Consider the following 14,819-nt stretch of genomic DNA (forward strand, 5'->3'; position numbering starts at 1 on the left):
ACAACACATTGAATTTACTAATAACAAACAAGACACATTTTATTTTGGTACATTTACACAAAAACCAAGTATCCCATCTTACAATCATATAACATTACAGGTTCAGTCTAAATAATTATGTGCTACCATTTCAAACTATAAAACAAGAAGTGAATTAGGTCAAAAATTTATGTGACCAACCCATCATAAATTTATTTGTGAACATTATTGTTAGAGTTATTATTTATTAGCTAATAATTATGTATTTAATTATTAGTCTATTATCCTCTACACTTAAGCTAAACTTAGGCATTTAATAATATTGTACGTATTTAATAATTAGTTTAATTATTAAATACACATTATCCCTTTAGGGTTGCATATTCTCCTTTTAGAAGGATTGCATTGTACTTTTTATTTTATTTTCCCTCTCTGAATGATAATCTTTTTCTTTAGAGCCCTTATTGTGTTTTTGTCTCCAATCTTCTCTTGTGACAGGTATTTTGCTTGCAGGTGCTCTTGGGATCTCAAAAGTTGTATTTTCTTAATTTCTTCATTGTATCAGAGCCTACATGTGTTGATGCTTGTTCTTGATTTTTTTAGAAGATTTTTTTTGAGGCTAATGTTTAAGATTTTTTTCAAAGTTTTGTTTTAGATTTGGAGAAATTCTTTGTTTCTCATATTTTTGGGCTCAAACGAATCTCACCATTGAGCTCAAAACACCCAAAAAACCCCATTTTCATATAAAATTTGTCCAATTTGGACAACTTTGGCTCTGGGAATTTTTTTTTTTTGATTTTGGCCCTTCTCGGGCACATTTTTTGAAAATTTAAAAAAAAATAAAAAAATTAGGGCCTTTTGACGACGTGCCTAGGAGACTCCTTATTGAGACATGGACCAGCTAGGACATGAACCTAGAACCTTCCATACACTACTGGAGTGCTCTACCACTAAGCTACTAGCCCCTCTTGGCTAGTCCATCAATGGTCCAGGTGTGGCTTATTTCCAACACCAACACCCCCCCTTAAGCCACACCTCTCGTATGCTTGGGGATCCTAGCCTAGACCTAGCTCTGATACCATGTTAATTTTGATCATATTATAGTAGGTAGGTACTTTTAAATTTTATTTGAACTTAGATCTTAGTTTTAGTATTCATTCAACTTATGAAAGGTATGAATTCAATCTGCAATATGTAGAATTCACTGTGAATGAATAGAATGAACTTCTATGTGAACATAGGCCGTTGTATGTATAATTCAATATTCCATGATATATGTGAATAATTTGATCTGCAAAATATATATATATATACATATATATATATATATGTATATATATATATATATACATATATATATATATATGTATATATATATATATATATATATATGTATATATATATATATATACATATATATATATATGTATATATATATATATACATATATATATATATATATATATATATATATATATATATTGATGATGACAAACTATTATATGTTATTGAATTCCACAAAAATCAAAATCATATTTGATTGCAATCTACAAAGTCTATTGTGTTTTTACTTCCACGCGATTTATGTGCATATAGTAATTAATCGATCTATTTATTCCCTCTCCTTGTAGTATGCTCCCTCTCACTTGGAGAGCCCTCTTGTCTTAACTTTGCTTGTAACCCTACATGCTATCATCATCTACATAAATGCCTCGATAATTTTCTCCAATGGACCGTTGTACTTCTGCAGCAAAATTTCAAGATCTCTATTGAAGTCTTCTACAAATTACTTGTGAATTTCAATTTCTTCAATACAAAAATAGAAATTTAAAACTCTATAGCCTGAAAAGCAATAGACTATGATTCTAAAGATGTCCTAAATATAAGGGACAAATTTCTCATAGTAAATTGAAGAAATTTAACCACATGATATTCAGATGCATCTTGTCATAAACAAACATCTGCTAACAATGTTGATTCACAAATAACAAGCATAATGTAATTGCATGAATTAATAACTACATATGAAATTCATGAACATTATTAAATCATAAAAAAAGAATAAAAACTTATCCCTTTCAAGTCACAATATCAATCCATCTAAATCCTTTTGTGGAAGAGTTTCACCAACATCTGCAATGGAAGCTTGAGGCATAGTCCTAGTAAAACATTGCATTGCATAGTGACTTTATTTGTCACATCTAAAGCATTGGATTTCTTAAATTTCCTTCCTTTTTTTGTGTGTAGGAGCACCATTTGATTCCTCACCTTTCTTTCTTTTGGAGTGTCATTTCTTACCCTTCATCTTTGTGGAGTGGGAGGCAAGAACATGAATGTCTTCATTTATGGAGTTTGACCAATGCCTCTTATATCCAATCTAGACTCTTCTAGAATGCAATTTTTCTTTAATCGATCAAACTTAGGAAGTTTTGATCTTGCACTTATCCCTTGAATAAATGTCTCCCATGAGGAGGGGAGGCCATTTAGTGCTAGCATGTTTAACTCTTTGCTCTCTATTGTGTGACCAATAGTAGAGAGTTGATCTTTCAATTCAGTAATCCTCATGAAGTATGAGGTGATGAATTCACCTTTTGTCATTTTGACATGATGGAGTTGTTGTTTTAGAGAAAGATCTCGGCTTGTGTTGTTTATCTCATACATGTTTTCTAGTGATTTGAACATGCCATAGGCAGTCTCCATCTTGGAGATAGTTGGCACAATATGGTCTTTCACTAAGTCAACTAACATATTCATGGCTTTATTGTTCTTTCTCATCCATTGAATCTTTCCAGGTTCTTCTTCTGGTTTAGGTATAGATTTCTTTATAGAGCCATCTAATTCATTTTCAATCAAGGCAAACATGGTTTTGAACTTCCAAGATACTAAGTTAGATGCTCATTCAAGTATGTCTTCAACTCTAATCCCATTCACCATCTTGATGTTGATAGGAGATGATGATTTTGAAGACGGTAGTAGAATGATAATCTCACTTTTATAAATTTTATCTGACCTTTCCTTAGGCTGGCTCTAATACAATGTTGAGACATGGACTAGCTAAGACATGAACCTAGGACCTTCCATACGCTGCTGGAGTGCTTAACCATTGAGGTATCGGCCCCTCTTGGACCAGTCCATTGTTGGTCCAAGTGTGGCTTATTTTCAACACCAATACTCCCAATACTGCCAACCACTAGTAGTTTATTAACCTCGCAGCTAGCTCTATGGTCAACGGTTACCACAAACAGCTTCCTAAACTACCCCACTACCCAGACTGCTCCACTGCCTAGACCACTCCATAGCCCAACCACCCCTCTTCTTGGATGTCTCTCCACCGCTTGGCCTACTTAGCACCTCTGCCATTGCTTTGCCTAGGTACCACCTCTCTGCCACCAGAAGAGGGGGGGTTTTGTTCTTTGAAGGCTTTTTGATATGTAGCTAGTTTTTTTATCATAACTTGGGCAAACAGAGTTGGTTTTTCAAAAATGAATAGGCACCGAAAATCTCTTTTTGAGATATACTCAGATATGGAGGTTAGATTTGCTGAAATTTTCATATATTATCTTTTTTTTCCGTCCAAGTCAACATTTTGTTTTGCATTCCAGGAGCCATAACTTGGGCAAATAGACTCCATTTTTGGAAAATGAATAGGTGTTAGAAAGGTCTTGGAGAGACCTACTAATATTTGGAGTTATGTTTTCCATAAAAATCACTAGGTACACAAGATATTGTCTGATGCATTTTCTAGCTCTTGTCTTCTTTTCTAGCTCTCAAATTGTACTGGTTTTTTTTGTTTTACATATCGTAGGGGGTGTTGTGTTTTACTATTTTCAGTAATTTAATTTAGAAAATCAAAACACCTAAACTTAAAAAAAAACCAAAAACCCCTTCTGCATCTTTTGTCTAGTATGAAAGATCATTTAATTAAAAAAAATCAATATTAGGTTCAGGTTCAAGTATAGGTACACGATTCTTCAGTTGAGATTCTTACATCCGATAACTATCACCTTTGGAAAGATCGTATGATGAGGCTTCTCAGATCGAGAGGGTTGTGGTCCTGTTTGGATGCAAATCAGCCTCTTTTGCAATGTCCTTTTGATATTCTTCAGCATCGAAATAAGATGGATGAAGCTATGGATGTCATCTCCTTACATGTTTCAGACAACTTGCTTTTTCACTTTGATGGTTTTATCACTTCTTGGGCTATGTGGTACAAATTTGAAACTCTCTTTGGTACTATCAATGAGTTCAAAGAATTACATATTGAGGCAGAGCTTTCTTCCTTGTTACCTAAGTCATTTCCTCACATTGAGGACTTTCTGAACAAGTTTAAAATCACTAGATCTCTACAAAGTTGTTTTAAAAATAAGATAGACATAGAATGTATCTACCTAATTCTCTCTAAGCTTTGAGGTTCCTATTAGATATTTGCTTCCACATTTTATTCTACTATGGATGCCTTGGGTACACACTTCACCATGCCTACTTTTGATGTGTTCTGTGACTGCTTGACTCGTGAGCAGACTCACCTATCTTAGTTTGATACTCTCACAGAATCAAAGCCGAAAGCATTAGTTGCTCATACATCTAAAGAGAACAAGAAGCAGAAACCAAAGCCTAAGAAAGATTCAGCTTGTAGTGAGAATCCCTCCAAGCCACCACCTAAGTTTGATTATAAACCAAATTACTATCCCAAATAGGAGCACTCCTATAATTCTAGTGAGTCTTCCTCCAATACTAAGAAGAAATTAGATGAAATTTGTAGTTTCTGTGGCAAAGAAGGTCATCCAATTTCTTGTCATTGGAAATAATTAGAGGATTTGGAGGAAGCCATACATCAACATCATATTTCTACTCCTTAGCCTCCATCTTCCTCTTCTACTGGGAAAGGACATGCTCTTTTTGCATGAGCTATTCCTTCTACATCCACTTGGATTATTGATTTTGGGGATTCTCACCACATGACACACTCACTACAACTTGTTACCTCCCTTGCTCACCACAATACTTTACAGATTGTAGTTGGTGACTCAACACAACTTTCAGTTTCAGGTTCAGGTTTTATTCCATTGACAAGTGGTTGTTTTCAGGATGTTCTTTTGGTTCCTGACATTTCGACGAACCTCCTCTCTATCTATCAGATTTGTCATTCTGGCTCTACTAAAACAATTGAATTCTCACTACATGATGTGGTTATTAGAGAGCTCCATAATCCTGATTTGGTTGTGGCTATTGGCAGTATTGATCATAATTCTCAGTTATACCGGTTTGATGGCTTTGAGAGTCCAGATGGTTCAAGTGTTTCTCTTGTAGCACATGCAGATTCAGTGAGTAGACTTTGGTATGAGCATTTTGGCCATGTCAATTATAGATACTTATAGCAGATGAGCACACAGGAACTTGTTATTGGGCTCCCTCAAATATCCTGTACTAATGGTATATGTCGAGGTTTTGCACTTGGCAAGAATCACCATGATCCTTTTCCTATAGGTAGAGGCACACATGCTAAGTCACCCTTGGATTTCATACAAAGTGATCTTATGTCATTTCCGACTCCATCTACTTTAGGGTCCAAGTATGTGCTTACTTTCATTAATGACTTCTCTGGACGTACATGGGTGTACTTTCTTAAGTACAAGTCTGATGTCTTTGATTTATTTAGAGTCTTTAAGACATTTGTAGAGAAGCAGTTTGGTTTTTCTACAAAGAGGATACACAGATAATGGGAGAGAATATGTGAATTAGGATTTTATAGATTTTTGCACAGAGCATGGTTTGTAGCATCAGTTATCAGTTCCTCACACCCCTCAACAAAATGGTGTTGCTGAGAGAAATAACATAACACTAAGAGAGATGGCCAATTGTATGCTTCATTCATGTTCCATGAAGCCTACTTTTTGGGCTGAGGTAGTTAATTGTGCCACTTATATTTAGAATTAGATGCCTCATAAGGCATTGTGCCAGTTGATTCCTAAGGAGGCTTGGTCCCATGTCAAGCTTGATGTTTCTTCATTCTAAGTTTTTGGTAGGAGGCTTGGGCATTTATTCCAGATGCTCAGAGGAAATCCATGGAGAGGAAGAGCTGACCACTCATTTTTGTTGGCTACTATGAGGATGTCAAGGCATACAGGTTGTTTGATCCTGATTCTTGAGAGGTCCTATTTAGGCGGGATGTCTAGTTTGATGAGTGTCTTCCTTAGATTGATTCTCCATCACCAGCTTCTCCCTCACTGCCTCTTCCTCCCTCTTCATCTTTTGAGGATTCCTTATTATTTGAGGATGATGTCGATGATGGTCCACCACCACCACCACCACCCATAGCTCAACCTTTGCCCAAGTGGGCCCAATTTACAATTGATATTGTTGGTTCTATGACAGGTGATCCTTTTGATGCTTGTCATACTCATGAACAAACATTTGGTTCTAGTCTTCTGAGTCATGCCATTTCAGATGATCCTCAGAAATTTTCAAAGGTGACATGTCACCTAGAGTGGGATAGGGCCATGGATGAGGAGTATTCTCCTTTGATGAAGAATCATACTTGGGATCTTTGTACTCTTCTGAAAGGAAGAAAGTTGGTTTAGTGCAAGTGGGTGTATCGTACCAAGTATGTTGCAGATGGTTCTATTAATAAGTATAAGGCTCGTCTTGTTGTGAAGGGGTTTTCTCAAGTAGAGGGTATTGATTATGATTACTCTGAGACCTTTTCTCTTGTCAACAAGATGAATTCTATTCACTTTGTACTTTCCCTGGCAGCTTCACAAGGATGAACAGTTTTTCAAATGGATGTGAAGAGTTCTTTCTTGCATGGAGACCTTCATGAAGAGATCTATATGGATCAGCCTTAGGGATTTGTACAAGATTCCTCCTTGGATTGTAGACTTCGATGTTCATTATATGATCTCAAATAGGCTCCTCAGGTCTAATATGAAAAGATGGACTCCTTCTTACTCTCCACACTCTTTACATGTTGTCATTCTGATCTCACAATATATATTCAACGTTAGGGGGATGATATAGTTATTCTTGTGCTCTATTTTGATGATCTTCTCATTACTAGTAGCTTGCCCTCCTTGATTCAGGATATTCAGAGAGCCTTGATGGAGCAATTTGAGATGACAGATCTTGGCCTTTTGCACTATTTTTTGGGCCTATAGGTTATTCAATCTTTCGATGGGATTTCCATACTTCAACAAAAGTATGCTCTTGGTATGCTTCATAGATTTGACATGCTTACTTGCAAGCTTGCACCCACACCATTTCAGTTAGGTGTTGTTTTGTCTACCACTTGTTCAACACCTTTCGTGGATCCTACCTTATATAGGCAGTTGGTTGGTAGTTTGTTGTACCTGATACATACGGGCCCAAATCTTTCTTTTGTGGTTTCTCTTGTCTCTCACTTCTCCCATGATCCTGATGAGAGCCATTGGCAAGCAACCAAACATATTTTGAGGTACATTTAGGGTAGTACACAATTTGGCATTCACTATACTTTAGGATCCCCTCACATTGTTCATTTCATTGACTCAGATTGGGGTAGTGATGCTCATGATCAAAAGTCTACTTTTGGATTTGTTTTTTGCCTTGGTTCTGGTCCTATCACATGTCTTCCAAAAAGTAGCCTTCTATTGCATTATCATCTACAAAGGTTGAGTATGGATTCAATAGTTGATGATTGAGTTTGGGTTCCCTCTTGATTGTCCCACTATTCTTTGGTTTGACAATAAAAGTGCCATTCACCTTTCTCGCAACCTAGTGGAGCACCAGAGGTCTAAATACATTGAGCTTTACATGCACTTCATCAGATAATTGATTGAAGATGGCTTTCTCATCTTGGAGTACATTCCTACGTAGGCGTAGGTTGCTAACATCTTCACTAAACCTTGTGTTGTCATTGATGTCAACCAACATGATGGGTATTCACATGAATGTGAGAAAATAGAATGAAGGCTTACTGGTAAGGCATAAACTGTTCTGAAGGATAATTGTGTGTTTATGATAAAGAGGCAGAATGTGAAAGTTGTCACAAACCTTGGAGGTGAAGATGTGTTACTGGTATAGTGTGCGCTATCAGTTAGTATAAGAATAAGAAGAAGACCTTATCGGTAAAGACATGTACCAGTATTAGTTTGTTGAATGATCAAGGCTGAACTGACTGTGTGTCAGTGAGAAGAGTGATTGACCAGTGTGATGTCATGTGGAGCCAAGGTGGCAAATAGGTAGAGGTTGGTAAAACCATCATCGACATGGTTGGTGAAGCTGTCTATTGATATAAATGAAATAGCCTCAGATCATGGGATTGTATTTGATCATTGCGGCTCGAGGAAGAAATAATGACAGAGGAGGATCAGGGAGTAGTTGGAGCCTGGATCAATACAAAGGAAATCCGATTTAGGAAGACCTCGAAAAGGAAACTGTTGAAGTGTTTTATGTGTGGATGCATTTAAAGGTAGGAGATCTTGTTTGAGATTACTATTTTTAGGAAATATGCATTGGATAATGAAAACTGTGTACATATATATCCTTGAAGGATAGGTGGTCAATCCAAGATAGGTTGGCCTGGATCTCATAAAGATTGTGTTGGGAAGAGGAAACCCTAACTGCTCTAAAGTTTGAATTAATTTCTGGCAGGAAATCATGGGATTAAAAGAGGAGAGTTTGAATTAGAGCATGTCAATGTTGTGGAGAAGAGAAAGAGAAAACAAAGAGAGTTATTAAAAGAAGATTTGCTAACCTGAGAAATAGTTGCAGTATATGTGAGCAAGCATACCTCTAAGAGGATTCTACCAGCATAACTATAGTTTTGCATTTGAGCCTAACCGACAAGGTGTGGCAGAACAAGGGGCATCCAAGTGTGACATAGAGTGTTGAAAGACTATGTGAGAGAGGGACATAAAGATAACAGAGGACAAGAATCATAGAAAGTAATCTCACAACCAGTAGTGTGAAATTCTATGGAGGAGAAAAGACTATCAACCGACAGTGAGTTATTTGATCAAAGAGTTGCAGAATTCATTTGCAACAACAAGCCTTAATTGTATTCAAATAGTAAATTTTAATATACATTGCCAAGTTGAAGCTTGGTTAATGGGTTGGTGCTCCTTGGGTTGGTGCCCTAAATCTTTGTAATTTAGTGTTTTACCTGTGAAGCTGGATTGGAGTAGTAGTTTCCAACAACTTTTCTCACTGAGGTTTTTCCCACGTTGGATTTTCCTCATAAATCTAGTGTTGAGAGTTACATTTGTGTGAATGATCTCTTTATCTTTCTTTCTTGTTCTACTGGTTTGACTATTTAGTGTTTAAGTGAATATCTAATATTCTAAAGTTTATTTGAAAGTCAAATAGTTTAGGAACCATTGATTCCCCCCCCTCTTAGTGGTATTCTGTGTTCAACAAGTGGTATCAGAGCCTAGGTTCCCGGTTATCTTTAAAACCTTGGGTAGATTCTGGAATTTCAACACAATGGCAAGAAATGAGTCTCCTTCCTCAAAAGCACCCATGTTTGATGGATCCAACTATGCCTTATGGAGCAGAAGAATGGAGACCTATATTTCCTCCCTATATTTTGATGTGTGTATATCTATCAAGAATGGGTGTGTTGTTCCTAATGCTCCTCCCTGTGATCCGGATGCCAAAAAGGAGTATGAGAATAATGCAAAGGCCAAGCATGCTATCTTGAGTGGACTGTCTGATAATGAATTTGTCAAAGTCATGCATTGTGTTTCAGCAAAGGAGATGAGACAAATTGCAAAGGTTGTTTGAAGGAGATGCAAAAGTCAAAGAAGCCAAGCTGCAACCATTAAGGGGCCAACTAGAAAGCATAAAAATGAAAGATGATGAAAATATTGTAGACTATCTTCACATATTCAATGAAACTGTGAATATTATTAGAGGACTTGGAGAAGAGATTGCAAATGAGATTCTTTTCAAGAAGGTACTTAAATCTCTCACACCCAAGTACGATACTAAGGTGTCTGCCATAGAAGAAGCCAAAGATCTGAAGACCTTTACAATGGATGAGTTATTTGGCTCTTTGACTTCTTATGAGATGAGAACAACTGGTGATACTTCCTCAAGGAAAGAAGCAGCATTCAACATCAGAAAAAAGGGCAAAGAAGTAGCTACTCATAAATAATCTAGTGAAGACTGATGCAGAAGTAGAAAAAATTTTCAGGAAGCTCAAAAGAGGATATGTTCGGTATAAAGGAAATTTACCACTTAAATGTTTAAACTGCGGGAAGGTAGGACACTTTGCTACAAATTTCCCTTAAAAAGAAATTAGTGGATATGAGCCAAGAGAGTTCAGAAGTTCTTTTGGCAAAGAAAGAGAAAGGAATGATTATTGGAAAGGAAGGAGAGGCTATTGGAACCAGAACAACCTATATACTATTGAGGATGACACAATAGATGAAGAAAATGCATCAGAAGATGATTACCATGAGAACGACAAAAAAGTCAATCTCTTCATGGCACTTGATAGACCTGTTGATGAAGATGAGGAAGAGGAGGATATTGAAGCTGAAGTGGATTTGGAGAGAGAGCTTATCAGTGCTCTTGAGGAATTGAGTAAGACAAGAAGAGAACTCAAGAGGGTTAAGCTTGTTGCAATAAATGAACAAGAACTCTTGAAGCAATCCTTGGATGAGTCTAGTCAATTTATATCTGACTTGAAATTGCAACTGGAAGAAACTGAGAGGATTTGTGAAGATATGGCCTCTGATTTGATAAAGAAGGAAAAGGAGCATCAAGAGTTGGAAGTAGAAATAGTAAAGCTCAAAAAGGAGCTTGAAGAAAGTAAGGAAGAAATAAAAATAAGGAGTAGGTATGAAGGTAGCACTGAGGCCTTAGACAAGATGTTGAGCAAACAAAAGCAATCCAAAGACACTGGTGGCTTAGGCTTTGAAGAAGGTCAAATTTGAACCCACAAAGATGAATCCAGCAAAGAAATAAAGTTCACCCCTTCAATTAAAGGTGAAGAAAAGAAGACATTCACTGTAGTCAAGGACACTGACAAAAAGACATACGGATGTTGTTGGAAATCACCACTCAAATCGGTATACAACAATGAACCGGAGGTCACACTTCTTGTACCAACATCTAAGGAGAAATGCAAGAATTGATTGTGAAGGATTCACTAGACTCAACAACATGAAGGGAAGACCCCCAATGAGGTAGTTCTATTCAGAACCAAGACAACCTAACTGGTATGTTTCAAACTTTCATGGTTACTATTACTGATGTAACAAATTTGGGCATAGAATAGCTGACTATAGATTAATCAATAAGCCCTCTATGAGTTATGGAAGTAGAAATCCATTTAATGCACTCTGGGATATGAATGTTGTCTGTTATTAGTGCAATGGATATGGTCATAAGAGTTTTGCTGGTAGAAAGAATAAAATGGTACCCCACAATAATTTTAAGGATGTCCCCTTAAACGAAAATGTAAATTGCTATAATTGTCAAGAGTTTGGACACATATAAAAGTTTTGTAAAAACTGGAAGATCAACTAGAAGAGGACAAATCTAGATCAAGAGCCGGTAACTAAACCTGAGCTCAATATAGCACCTGATAAGAAGAAGGAGACCAAACCAGTTTGGGTTGAGAAAGAAAAAGAAAATGTAGAATCAAGTCTCATAATATAGACTGCCTTACATGTTGAAAGAAAAAATCTATGGGTGGTAGATAGTGGCTGTTCAAACCATATGATTGGTGACAAAAAGAAATTCATTAAACTTGAAGGCTGGAATGGTGGATCAGTAAGGTTTGGAGATAATTCTTCCATCAAAATAAAGGGAAAAGGAACTCTAAGCATTGATGGAAAATTGAAGGCACATAATGTATATTATGTAGAAGGCCTAAATCACAATCTGCTGAGTGTGAGTCAGATGTGTGACAAAGGTTACAAATTCACCTTTGACTCAACCGGTTACTAGATAAATAAAGATAGTACCCGTAAAGTTGTAACAGAAGGAAAGAGAACATATGGGAATGTTTATAATTTGAAGGAATGCTATGAGTCCCAATGTATGTTAGGACAAGTAGATGAAAGTTGGCTATGGAACTGAAGATTAGGACACATAAATTTTTATAACCTAGTTGCAATAAGAAAAAAGGGGTGTGTGAGGAATATTCCACCTATCATCAAACCGGTAAACACATTTTGTGATGAATGTGTAAAAGGTAAGTAAACTAAAGTGAGCTTTAGGACAAAAGAGCACAACACCTCAAGACCATTTGAAATCATGCAAACAGATTTATGCGGTCCAACTCAAACAAGAGAACTTATTGGTGAAAGATATTTTATGCTCTTCACTGATGACTACTTAAGAATGACATGTGTCACCTTTCTGCAAGATAAATCACAAGCATTTGAGAGATTCAAGATCTTTCGAAAGATGGTGGAAAATGAAAGTGGGTACAGGTTAAAATGTCTGATCAGACAGGGGTGGAGAGTTTACATCAAATGAATTGGAAGATTATTGTGAAAAACATAGAATTAGAAGGCAATACTCTGCTCCTAGGATACCATAACAAAATAGTATGGTAGAAAGGAAGAACATGATAGACAAGGAGATGGCCAGAACCATGTTAAATGAGGTCAGTTTTCCAGACACATATTGGAAAGAAGTTGTTCATATTGTTGCATATACCTTAAACTGGGTTCAATTAAGAACAAACAAAAAAATGACACCTTATGAGTTGTGGTATGACCAGAAGCCTTCGGTCAAATACTTCAAAGTTTTTGGAAGAAAGTGTTTTATCAAGAAAGACATGGATGGTCTAGGAAGTTTTGACTCAAGGAGTGATGAAGGAATCTTCGTTGGTTACTTATCTAACAACAAGGCCTACAAGCGCTACAATAGAAGATTAAGAAGAGTTGTTGAGAGTGTGCATGTAAGAGTTGATGAGGATATGCACAAAACATGCCCACCACAAATCAATTGGTATGATAACTTTGGTGATGAAGGTGATGAAGCTCAGTCAAACATTGAACTAGAGGAAGCATCCAAGAAGGGTCCCAACTAGAGCTAAATCATCTGGAAGAGAAAATTCTCAGAAATAAGAGCGATGGTGTGTAGACTATAAGAAGACATGTCTGGAATGATGAACATGTCAACCTATGCCTCATGACTGAGGTTGAACCCAAAACATTCAATGAGGCCAGCAAAAGACAAGAATGGATGGATGCCATGGAAGAAGAACTACAACAAATTGAGAAGAACAAGACTTGGGAATTAGTCCCTAGACCAAAAGACAAGAACATCATTGGCACAAAATGGCTCTACCAGAACAAGATGAATGAAGAAGGTAAGATTTTTAGACATAAAGCTAGACTAGTGTGCAAAGGATACTCTCAAGTAGAGGGGATTGACTCTGAAGAAACATTTGCACCAATAGCTAGATTAGAAGCAATTAGAATGTTTCTAGCCCACTCTTCCTACAAGGGCCATAAAGTATACCAAACAGATGTAAAATTTGCCTTTCTAAATGGAAATTTGGAAGAAGAAGTGTACATGGAGAAATTGGAAGGGTTTATGCTACATGATGATGAGACATTTGTGTGCCGGTTGAAGAAGGCCTTGTATGGTCTAAAACAAGCTCCTAGAGCATGGTATTCAAGATTATATCAGTACCCAAAGGAGCAGGGATTCAAAAAGGGAAGTGCTCATAGCAACTTGTACATAAAGAAAGATGGGAACCACATGATCATTCTGATTGTGTATGTAGATGACATCTCATTGGAGGCAATAAGGACAACCTCTGCAAAGAATTTGTTGATCAGATGCAATCAGAATTTGAGATGTCAGTGCTTGGTGAATTGACTTACTTCCTTGGTTTGCAAATATTATAGTAAGATAAAGGAATCTTTATCTCACAAATCAATTATGCAAAGGAGATGTTGAATAAATTCCAACTGGAAGATTGTAAACCGATAAGTACCCCATGGTGATCAGCAAAAAATTAAGCAAGAATGATGAATCACTAGTGGTGGATTAGACTCTATACAAATCCATGATAGGCAGTCTATTGTATCTAACTGCTTCAAGATTGGATATAGTTCAGGAAGTATGCATATTAGTCAGATTCCAAGCTGCACCAAAACAGTCACATATGAATGTTGTTAGCATAATTTTTAGGTACCTACAAGGGATGCTCAACTATGGTTTATGGTATCCTAAATAAGGGGATTTTATCTTGGAAGCATACATTGATGCTGATTAGGCAAGCTGCATTGATGATCGAAAGAGCACAAGTGGTGGTGCATTGTTTCTAGGTGACCGGTTAGTCTCATGGCATAGCAAAAAGAAGGACTCAGTCTCTATATCTACTGTTGAAGCTGAATACATTGATGATGCTACATGCTGCTCTTAGGTTCTTTGGATGAAGAAAACTCTCAAAGACATACAGGTGGACATCACTAATCCTATTCTCATCCAGTACTTAAGTGAAATCAACATAGAAAAGAATCCAGTCATGTATTCTAGAACAAAGCACATTGCTATCAAGTATCACTTTCATAGAGAAAATGTTGAAGGACATAAGGTAAGGATGGATTATGTTCCTACTAGCGAACAAGTAGCAGACATTTTCACCAAACCATTATCAGTAAGCACATTTGAGTACCTCTGACACAAGTTGGGAGTTGTGTCCTTTGTCTAGGAAGGCTTTATGTGGTTCAGAGGGAGCTTGGTATGGATCAAAGGGGGAGTGCACAGTACCCTTTCTCATTGTGTCAAAGGGGGAGAAATATATCGGCATAGAGTGTGTTGCGAGAAGTTGACATCAATGCCAAAGGGGGAGATTGTTGGCATTTTGGCATTAAGTTGTCATTGATGTC

Source organism: Cryptomeria japonica, chromosome 2 (assembly GCF_030272615.1).
Source record: "Cryptomeria japonica chromosome 2, Sugi_1.0, whole genome shotgun sequence".
NCBI lineage: Eukaryota > Viridiplantae > Streptophyta > Pinopsida > Cupressales > Cupressaceae > Cryptomeria > Cryptomeria japonica.